Source organism: Oncorhynchus gorbuscha, linkage group LG02 (assembly GCF_021184085.1).
Source record: "Oncorhynchus gorbuscha isolate QuinsamMale2020 ecotype Even-year linkage group LG02, OgorEven_v1.0, whole genome shotgun sequence".
Taxonomy (NCBI): Eukaryota; Metazoa; Chordata; class Actinopteri; order Salmoniformes; family Salmonidae; genus Oncorhynchus; species Oncorhynchus gorbuscha.
In genome coordinates, this window is record NC_060174.1 from 73,775,661 (window position 1) to 73,783,146 (window position 7,486).

Consider the following 7,486-nt stretch of genomic DNA (forward strand, 5'->3'; position numbering starts at 1 on the left):
AACACTACTCTGACCCAACTAAAGACACACCTAGAGACAGACTGCGCTGGCTGACATTAAGAGAGTCTTATCTATGTCTGCATATCTGTGTGTTTTACAATCAGATTACCACCCATGTGTTGCCTGGCGAAGGTAAACCCAGCACAGGACACAAACCTCCATTGGGGTTGTTTTTTCTGTCAAAGCTTGAGTTTAAAATAGGATCATGTACTGTAGGAGGGAAGTCACCATAAAGTAAAGTTCAATCTAAATCAATCAATTGAAATACACATTAGTGAAGTGCACATACACATTATGTCAGAGTCGTGTGTGTAGGTGGCAGAGAAGTCAGGCGCAGGAGAGTCTAACGGAGTGTAAATGGAGTCTTTTAATATAAGTCCACTTAACATGCTCCAAACACTAAATACGTACATACATAAATAAACATGGGTACGAGGATCCGTCGCGTACCTTTACAACATAAAACAACACTTGACATAAAACAACACTTGACATAAAACAATCTCTGACAAGGACATGAGGGGAAACAGAGGGTTAAATACACAATAGGTAATGAATGGGATTGAAAACAGGTGTGTGGGAAGACAAGACAAAACCAATGGAAAATGAAAAAGGGATCAATGATGGCTAGAAGGCAGGTGACGTGGACCGCCGAGCACCGCCCGAACAAGGAGAGGCATCGACTTCTGTAGAAGTCGTGACACATTACTGAAGTGCATAAAAACACTCCTCTTCATGAGTAGAGTCTTTGTCTCTATCCTTCCTTCTCTAACTTTGTTCTTGTCCCAGATTCTGTTCTTATTAGCTCTATCACCTGCTCAACAAGCCCTGTGGGATAAAACACATTGTTAATGGCATATTACTCTAATAAATGTTTTACCAGACTTGGGGTTTCAACTAATCAATGTTCAAATATATGAAATGGAAATGGTTTGGAATTGTAACATGTATGAACACAACCCTTTGACCCACAGTGTAGAAGTACATGATACAGGTGGCTGGCTGAAGAGAAAAGTAGATGCCATGAACCGGCAGTGTTGGGGAGTAGTGAACTTCATGTAGTCAACTAGTAATTCAACTACATTTTGCAGTAGCTTGGTGGTAGTTGTACTAAATGCAAATTATGTTAGTGTTTTCAGTAGTTAATCCTTTTTTGACATTTAGCAGTGTAGCTAACTACTGAAACTACGCACTACTTTTTTGCTAAATTAAATATGGGTGGTAGGCAAGTAGGCAAGAATTGCATTTTTGTTTTCAGCATCAGACCTGCCTAATTCTAACTTCAAACATAGTTTTTGTGTTTAGAAGGCTAAATTACACATTATGTTAACATCACAAAGTAGTTTGGATGTAGTGAACTACTTTTCTAAAGTAACTTTAGTTAATCTGTGTGTCCCCCACGGGATGGTTGAGCTAATGTGTGCTAATGTGATTAGCATATGGTGTTGTAAGTAACAAACAAAATTCCCAGGACATAGACATGACTTATATGAGCAGAAAGCTTACATTTGTTATGCAGGTGAATGAGGACCCAAAAGCGACTTGGCGAAAACAGAGTCTTTAATCCAGTAAAGTAAATATACAATCATAAAGCACAATTCCACTCGTAATGACGAGAACAGACTGGAGACTCGATCATGAACTGCAGGTTGCCTCGGGAAGGCACTTGAACGTAGCAGACTCAGACACCTGCTCACCACGCAGCATCTGAGGGAAACACGACACGACAGGGCGATACACAGACACAGCACGGTGAACAATAGACAAGGATCCGACAGGGCAGAAACGGAAAACAAGGGGAGAAATAGGGACTCTAATCAGGGAAAAAAGATAGGGAACAGGTGTGGGAAGACTAAATGATTGATTAGGGGAATAGGAACAGCTGGGAGCAGGAACGGAACGATAGAGAGAAGAGAGAGAGGAAGGGAGAGAGAAAAAGGGGAACGAACCTAAAAAGACCAGCAGGGGGAAAACGAACAGAGGGAAAAGCAAAATGACAAGACAATACAAGACAAAACATGACAACATTATTGTTCATCTAACTGCACTGTCCCAATTTACGGTAGCTATTACAGTGAAAAAAGACCATGCTATTGTTTGAGGAGAGTGCACAACAACAAAACACTTTTACCACAACAAATGGTTTGATTCAGTATAATAATTCAGTAATCTTGCTCTGATTTGTCATCCTGAGGGTCCCAGAGATAAAATGTAGCATAGTTTGGTTTGATAAAATTCATTTTTATATTCAAACGTAGGAACTGGGTTCTACAGTTTAAACCCTTGCTGTGTGTGCCGACCCACCCACATTGGAATTGTACACCGACTGTCATGTACTGAATGTACACTGTGTTGCCATGGTTTCAACTTTCCAACAATAAATTGCAGTGATGAGAAATATCAGACTGATTGCTCCATTATTGTCTCTGTTTCACTTACAAACACTCATAATGGCACAACCATCAATCAAATTCAATCAAATGCATTTATAAAGCCCTTCTTACATCAGCTGATGTCACAACGTCCAGAGTGATTCATTATTATTTGTCAAATGTCAGCATCAACGGTGTCAAAAATGTGTGTTTATTTCAGACAGATGTCAATGATAAGCTTTTTATATTGTTCTGTGAATATGATTCAATTATGAAATACCAAGTGTTAACCACATATTTATACCTAAGACACCCGAAACCAGGCACAATATCCTAAAATTGAACCCTGAGTATGAACCAGAACGAGCCTGCTTATAAACTCAAAAACACTTTCATTGCAGCATTGTGTCCTCCAAAACAACACAACCAGCCAGGTAACAAGCATATTCAGGCCTTATATTTCTGTCTCCAATTCAGGGCTCATATTTAGTAATGAGGTGTGATCTCTCAGTTATCAGATCAGGGATCAGATATGGTAATAAGTTATTGGAAAACCACAGGACTGTGATAGAGGAGTATTACTATCTTTACTGCCTTTTCCCCCCATCTTATATGAAGCTGATATCAAGTTGTGTTGGAGCTTTTGATCTGGGGGTTATAAAATACATCATTAGTTAAATGGATGACTGCACAGCAGGAGGACAATGGAGGAAGGAATATTTATAAATGATCAGATTTATCAACAGTTTAGTTCCAACAGTTAACCACCCAGTTACCTACAGTACCAGACTAAAGTTTGGACACAGCTACACATTCAAGGGTTTCTCTTTATTTTCACTATTTTCCACACTATAGAATAATAAGTGAAGACGTCAAATCTATGAAATAACAGAAATGGAATCATGTAGTAAACAAATCAAAACATATTTTATATTTGAGATTCTTCTAAGTAGCCCTTCGCCTTGATGACAATTTTGCACACTCTTGGCATTCTCTTTGCACACTCTTGGCATTCTCTTTGCACACTCTTGGCATTCTTTTTGCACACTCTTGGCATTCTCTTTGCACACTCTTGGCATTCTCTTTGCACACTCTTGGCATTCTCTTTGCACACTCTTGGCATTCTCTTTGCACACTCTTGGCATTCTCTTTGCACACTCTTGGCATTCTCTTTGCACACTCTTTGCACACTCTTGGCACTCTCTTTGCACACTCTTGGCATTCTCTTTGCACACTCTTTGGACACTCTTGGCATTCTCTTTGCACACTCTTGGCATTCTCTTTGCACACTCTTTGCACACTCTTGGCATTCTCTTTGCACACTCTTGGCATTCTCTTTGCACACTCTTTGGACACTCTTGGCATTCTCTTTGCACACTCTTGGCATTCTCTTTGCACACTCTTTGCACACTCTTGGCATTCTCTTTGCACACTCTTGGCATTCTCTTTGCACACTCTTGGCATTCGCTTTGCACACTCTTTGCACACTCTTGGCATTCTCTTTGCACACTCTTGGCATTCTCTTTGCACACTCTTTGCACACTCTTGGCATTCTCTTTGCACACTCTTTGCACACTCTTGGCATTCTCTTTGCACACTCTTTGCACACTCTTTGCACACTCTTGGCATAGTTTTGATGGCTTCACTATTGTTCTACAATGTACAACATAGTAAAATAAAGAAAAACCCTTGAATGAGTAGGTCCGTCCTAACTTTTGACTGGTACTGTATGTGAGCATGGGATGTCTGTATTTTCTTCATACGTGTAATTAATGTACACTCTTTTAAAACGGATGAGTTTAGTCAGCAGACAATCCACCAGAATAGCAGCACTTTGCACAGTGATCATATTACATGGGAGTGTAACTCCTCTACTTCCTCCTCTCTCTCATATGGTTATTATGAGAGGTAGTGACTGAGGTGATTAGTGAAGATAATAACAGTTCCTCAGGTCCATCAACTCCTCTCTCTGTCCTGTGTTCTCGGGGAGAGGTAAGGGGATTATAGCACAGCGAGCTTGGTGTCCATAACTTTAGCTTTCCCCCAGAAATCTTCGTTCAAGCGCAGCCTGTGCCAGCTTTCAGAAGATCCTAATCTCAGAACAATGTGCCCCTCAGAACCATTTTGATGTGAATTGGATGTGACGACACTGATCACGACAGTGAGCTAGGATAAGATGTCAATAGATAGATTACCTGCCCAGCGTGTTATTCACACAAACCATGACACCTTCACTGTCAGATTCATTACTTATTTACACGAATGAACCCTGGGAATGAGTGAGTAGGACAGGAAAGGGGGAAGGACAATCCCCTAAACTAGGCCCCCCCCTTGATCAGGCATTACCAGTGTCCTACTGAAACCCAAGAACACTGGGACTGAGACAAAACCAGGAGGAATCCACTCACAGATCATAATCAACAACCTCACTGATGTTATCAGTCCACCTGCCACCAGTGACCTAATAATAATAATACACACAGACAGCTACAGTAACTGTACACATTACACACTGCCTGATAAACTAAGTGGACCCTGCAGGTTCCTGCCTTCACACCTAGTTTGGGTGTCCTGTCCAGGGACCTGGGATTGGAAGTGTGTGTGGAAAGGGATTTAGGGGATTGTGCTGGCAGTGGGGTGTGTCAGAAAGGAAAATAACTTGTTTGGGTGTCCTGTCCAGGGACCTGGGATTGGAAGTGTGTGTGGAAAGGGATTTAGGGGATTGTGCTGGCAGTGGGGTGTGTCAGAAAGGAAAATAACTTGCATTACTGTTTTTGCTGTGTTGTGCATGTTAAATGGATGCTGTGTATGTAGATTTTCTACTCTATATTATAAGCAAGATAACATTGTATTTTAGGGCTATGATATTTCTCCCCACATTTTCCAGTGCTGTCTGTGTCCTTTGTGTCTCAGATGAATGTCCACTCTGTTCCTCTAGGTGGCGGTGAGTCTCAACGTGAGAGTCCAGACCTTCCTGAAGGAAGCAGCAGGTAAAGCATTCATCATCATCATGCCCATGAAAGTTTATGAACTCTGGGACTTTATACTCTGTAAAACAGTACTAAAATCCCTGTACATGTTTACAAAACATTACAAATCAACCTCATGGCTTGGTTTTTGCTCTGACATGCACTGTTAACTGTGGGACTTTATATAGACAGGTGTGTGCCTTTCCAAATCATGTCCAATAAATTGAATTTACCACATGGACTCCAATTAAGTTGTAGAAACATCTTAAGGAAGATCAACGCAAACAGGATGCACCTGAGCTCAATTTCAAGTCTCATAGCAAAGGGTCTGAATACTTATGTAAATAAGGTGTTTCTGTTTCCGCTTTGTCATTATGAAGTATTGTGTGTAGATTTTTTATTTATTTAACACATTTTACAATAAGGCTGTTACGTAACAAAATGTGGAAAACGTCAAGGGGTCTGAATCATTTCCGAAGGCGCTGTAAGTGCAGTGGAAACGTCTAGGAGCAACGACGGCTCAGCCATGAAGTGGTAAGCCACAAAAGCTCACAGAACGGGACCACCGAGTGCTGAAGTGTATAACATGTAAAATCGCCTGTCCTTGGTTGCAACACTCACTACCGAGTTCCAAACTGCCTCTGGAAGCAACTTCTGCACAAGAACTGTTCGTCGGAAGCTTCATGTGATGAGTTTTCATGGCCAAGCAGCCGCACACAAGCTTAAGATCACCATGTACAATGCCAAAGGTCGGCTGGAGTGGTGTAAAGCTCGCCGCCATTGGACTCTGGAGCCGTTGAAATGCATTCTCTGGAGTGATGAATCATCCTTCACCATCTGGCAGTCCAACAGACAAATCTGGGTTTGGTGGATGCCAGGAAAAGCTACCTGCCCCAATATATAGTGCCAACTGTAAAGTTTGGTGGAAGAAGAATAATGGTCTGGGGCTGTTTTTCATGGTTCAGACTAGGCTCCTTAGTTCCAGTGGAAAATCTTAACACTACAGCATACAGTGCCTTGCGAAAGTATTCGGCCCCCTTGAACTTTGCGACCTTTTGCCACATTTCAGGCTTCAAACATAAAGATATAAAAAAATACTGTATTTTAAAAAAAAAAAAATTGTAATTTTTGTAATTTTATATATTTTTTTATAATTTTGCACGCCCAATTTTTCAGTTTTTGATTTGTTAAAAAAGTTTGAAATATCTAATAAATGTCGTTCCACTTCATGATTGTGTCCCACTTGTTGTTGATTCTTCACAAAAAAATACAGTTTTATATCTTTATGTTTGAAGCCTGAAATGTGGCAAAAGGTCGCAAAGTTCAAGGGGGCCGAATACTTTCGCAAGGCACTGTACAGTGACATTCTAGACAATTATGTGCTTCCAACTTTGTGGCAACAGTTTGGGGAAGGCCCTTTCCTGTTTCAGCATGACAAATCCCTCGTGCACAAAGCGAGGTCCATACAGATATGGTTTGTCGGGATCGGTGTGGAAGAACTTGACTGGCCTGCACAGAGCCCTGACCTCAACTCCATCGAACACCTTTGGAATGAATTTGAACGCAGACTGCGAGCCAGGCCTAATCACCCAACATCAGTGCCTGACCTCATTAATGCTCTTGTGTCTGAATGGAAGCAAGTCCCCTCAGCAATATTCCAACATCTAGTGGAAAGCCTTCCCAACTCCATATTAGTGCCCATGATTTTGGAATGATGTTCAACGAGCAGGGGTCCATATACTTTTGGTCATATAGTGTACACTCCCACATACAACAGTACTTCACAGTCAATACCAACACGCAAATTGCAGTTGACTGATCATACTCCTTAAAAAAACGCTTTCTATGTATAATTTAGAAAAAGAAAATACAAATTCTTACTGATGCAGAACCCAGCTGTTAATTTTGTTTAATTTCACATAACCAAAGCAACTGCTACAAGGTTGCTGTGATTTAGCATGATGTACAGTGTAAAACGGAAATCATTAAATGTAATCATTAACTTTAGCTCCAGTGCTGCTGGTTGCTAAGCGTATCGACGGCCATGAATAAATGCTAAAACAGCCACCAGCTCAAGGACTCAAGGCTCATACACACGTGGTATTTCTCATCGGTGTGCACTGGGACCATTCACAGGTTGGCTGG